Consider the following 4,302-nt stretch of genomic DNA (forward strand, 5'->3'; position numbering starts at 1 on the left):
ACCCGAAGTTATCATGAAACCAAAAACCACTTTTTGTTGCTCATTTCCAATCAATGTAGACTTGCAATTCGCCAAAAATGAACAAACCCGAAGTTATAAAGAAATCAAAAACCACTATTCGCTGGATCGATTCCAATCGAATTAGACAGTAATTCACCAAAAACGAACAAATCGAAGTTATCATGAAGTTGAAATCCACTTTTTGTTTCCTCGATTCCAATCGAATTAGACAAGTAATTCGCCAAAAACAAACAAAGCTGAAGTTATAAAGAAATAAAAAACCGCGTTTCATTGGCTTGATTCCAATCTAATTGGAATAGCAATTCGCAAAAAAATGAACAAACTCGAAGTTATCATGAAATAAAAAACCACTTTTCGTTGGTTCGATTCCAATCAAATTAGACTAGTAATTCGCCAAAAACGAACAAACTCGAAGTTTTCATGAAATCAAAACCCACCATCATTGGCCCAATTTCAATCGAATTAGACAAGCATTTCGCAAAAAATGAACAAACACGAAGTTATCATGAAATCAAATACTACTTTTCGTTGGCTCGATTCCAATCAAATTAGACTAGCAATTCGTTGAAAACGAACAAACCCGAAGTTATCACGAAATCAAAAATCACTGTTCGTTGGATCAAGTCCAATTGAATTAGACAACAATTCGCCAAAAATGAACAAACAGAAGCTATCATGAAATCAAAATTCACTTTTTGTTGGCTCTATTCCAATCAAATTAGACTAGCAATTCACCAAAAATGAACAAATCTGAAGTTATCATGAAATCAAATATCACTTTTCATTGGCTAGATTCCAATCAAATTGGACTAGCAATTCGCAAAAAATGAACAAACCCGAAGTTTTCATGACATCAAGAGCCCCTTTTCATTGGCTCGATTCCAATCGAATTAGACTAGCAATTCCTCAAAAACCAACAAATCCGAAGTTATCATGAAATCAAAAACCACTTTTAGTTGGCTCGATTCCAATCGAATTAGACTAGCAATTCGCCAAAATCGAACAAACCCGAAGTTATCATGAAATCAAAAACCACTTTTCGTTGGGTTGATTCCAATCAAATTAGACTAGCAATTGCCAAAAAGAACAAACCCGAAGTTATCGTGAAATCAAAAACCACTTTTCGTTGGCTCAATTCCAATCGAATTAGACTAGCAATTCGCCAAAAACGAACAAACCCAAAGTTATCATGAAATCAAAAACCACTTTTCGTCGGGTCGATTCCAATCGAATTAGAGTAGCAATTCGCTAAAAACGAACAAACCCGAAGTTATCATGAAATCAAAAGCCACTTTTCATTGGCTAGATTCCAATCGAATTAGACTAGCAAATTGCCAAAAATGAAGAAACCCGAAGTTATCATGAAATCAAAAACCAGTATTCATTGGATCGAGTCCAATCGAGTTAGACAGCAATTTGCCAAAAATGAACAAACCGAAGTTATCATGAAATCAATAGCAACTTTTCGTTGGCTCGATTCCAATCGAATTAGACTAGTAATTTGCGAAAAATGGACAAAAACGAAGTAATCATGAAATCAAAAATCACTTTTCGTTGGCTCGATTCCAACCAAATTAGACTAGTAATTCGCCAAAAACGAACAAACCCAAGTTTTCATGAAATCAAAACCCACCATCGTTGGCCCGATTCCAATCGAATTAGACTAGAAATTCTCCAAAAATGAACAAAGCTGAACTCATCATGAAATCAAAAACCACTTCTCATCGGCCGGATACCAATCGAATTAGACTAGCAATTAGCCAAAAAACGAACAATCCCGAAGTTATCATGAAATGAAAAACTACCTTTCGTTGGGTCGATTCCAATCGAATTCGACTAGCTATTTGCCAAAAACGAAGAAACCCGAAGTTATCATGAAATCAAAAGCCATTTCTCATAAGCTCGATTCCAATTGAATTAAACTAGCAATTCGCCAAAATCGAACAAACTCGAAGTCATCGTGAAATTAAAAACCACTTTTCGTTGCTCGATTCCAATCGAATTAGACTAGCAATTTACCAAAAAATGAACAAACCCGAAGTTATCATGAAATCAAAAACAACTATTCGTTGGATCGAGTGCAATCGAATTAGACAACAATTCGCTAAAAATGAAAAAACCAAAGTTATTGTGAAATCAAAATCCACTTTTCGCTGCTCCGATTCCAATCGAATTAGACTAGCAATTCGCTAGAAACGAACAAACCCAAAATTATCATGAAATCAAAAACCACTATTCGTTGGATCGAGTCCAATCGAATTAGACAGCAATTCTCCAAAAATGAACAAACTGAAGTCGTCATGAAATCAAAAACCACTTTTCGTTGGCTCGATTCCAATCGAATTAGACTGGCAATTCGCCAAAGACGAACGAACCCGTTGTTATCGTGAAATCAAAAACCACTTTTCATTGTCTCGATTCCAATCGAATTAGACTAGCAATTTGCCAAAGACGAACAAACCCGATGTAATCATGAAATCGAAATCTACTTTTCGTTGGCTCGATTCCAGTCGAATTAGACTAGGAATTTGCCAAAAATGAACAAACCCAAACTTATCATGAAATCAAAAACCACTTTTCGTTGGCTCGATTCCAATCCAACTAGACTAGCAATTCACCAAAAATGAACAAACCTGAAGTTATTATGAAATCAAAAACCACTTTTCGTTGCTCGTTTCCAATCGATTTAGACTGGCAAGTCGCCAACAAACACGAAGTTATCATGAAATCAAAAACCACTATTCGTTGGATCGATTCCAATCGAATTAGACGGCAATTCGCCAAAAACGAACAAATCGAAGTTATCATGAAATCAAGATCCACTTTGTGTTTGCTCTATTCCAATCGAATTAGACTAATAATTCGCCAAAATGAAAAAGCCGAAGTTATCAAGAAATTAAAACCGCATTTCATTGGCTCGATTCCAATCGAATTAAAGTAGTCGTTCGTGAAAAACGAACAAACTAGAAGTTAACATGAAATCAAAAACCACTTTTTGTTGGCTCGATTCCAATCAAATTAGACTAGTAATTTGCCAAAAATGAACAAAAACCGAAGTTTTCATGAAATCAAAACCCACCATCATTGGCCCGATTCCAATTGAATTAGACTAGCAATTCGCTAAAAACGAACAAAGACGAAGTTATCACGAAATCAAATACCACTTTTCGTTGGCTCGATTCCAATCAAATTAGACTAGGAATTCGTCGAAAATGAACAAACCCGAAGTTATCATGAAATCAAAAACCTCTATTCGTTGGATCGAGTCCAATTGAATTAGACAGGAATTCGCCAAAAATGAACAAACTGAAGTTATCAAGAAATCAAAATCCACTTTTCGTTGGCTCAATTCCAATCAAATTAGACTAGCAATTCGCCAAAAACGAACGAACCCGAAGTTATAATGAAATAAAAAACCACTATTCGTTGGATCGATTCCAATCGAATTAGACAGCAATTCGCCAAAAACGAACAAACCCGAAGTTATCATGAAATCAAAAGCCCCTCTTCATTGGCTTGATTCCAAATGAATTAGACTAGCAATTCGCTAAAAACGAACAAATCCGCAATTATCAAGACATCAAAAACCCATTTTCATTGGCTCGATTCCAATCGAATTAGACTAGAAATTCATCAAAAACAAACATATCCGAAGTTATCATTAAATCAAAAACCACTTTTTGTTGGCTCGATTCCAATCGAATTAAACTAGTAATTCGCCAAAAATAAATAAACTCGAAGTTATCATGAAATCAAAAACCACTTTTCATTAGCTCGATTCCAATCAAATTAAACTAGCAATTCGCCAAAATCGAACAAACCCGAAGTCATCGTGAAATCAAAAACCACTTTTCGTTGCTCGATTCCAATCGAATTAGACTAGCAATTTGCCAAAAAATGAACAAATCCAAAGTTATCATGAAATCAAAAACCACTATTCGTTGGATCGAGTCCAATCGAAGTAGATAGCAATTCTCCAAAAATGAACAAACCGAAGTCATCATGAAATCAAAAACCACTTTTCGTTTGCTCAATTCCAATCGAATTAGACTCGCAATTCGCCAAAAACGAACAAACCCAAAGTTATAATGAAATAAAAAACCACTATTCGTTGGATCGATTCCAATCGAATTAGACAGCAATTCGCCAAAAACGAACAAACCGAAGTTATCATGAAATCAAAATCTGCTTTTCGTTGGCTCGATTCCAATCGAATTAGACTAGCAATTCGCCAAAAACGAACAAAGTCAAAGTTATCATGAAATAAAAAACCACTTTTCG

Source organism: Olea europaea, unplaced genomic scaffold (assembly GCF_002742605.1).
Source record: "Olea europaea var. sylvestris unplaced genomic scaffold, O_europaea_v1 scaffold1079, whole genome shotgun sequence".
NCBI lineage: Eukaryota > Viridiplantae > Streptophyta > Magnoliopsida > Lamiales > Oleaceae > Olea > Olea europaea.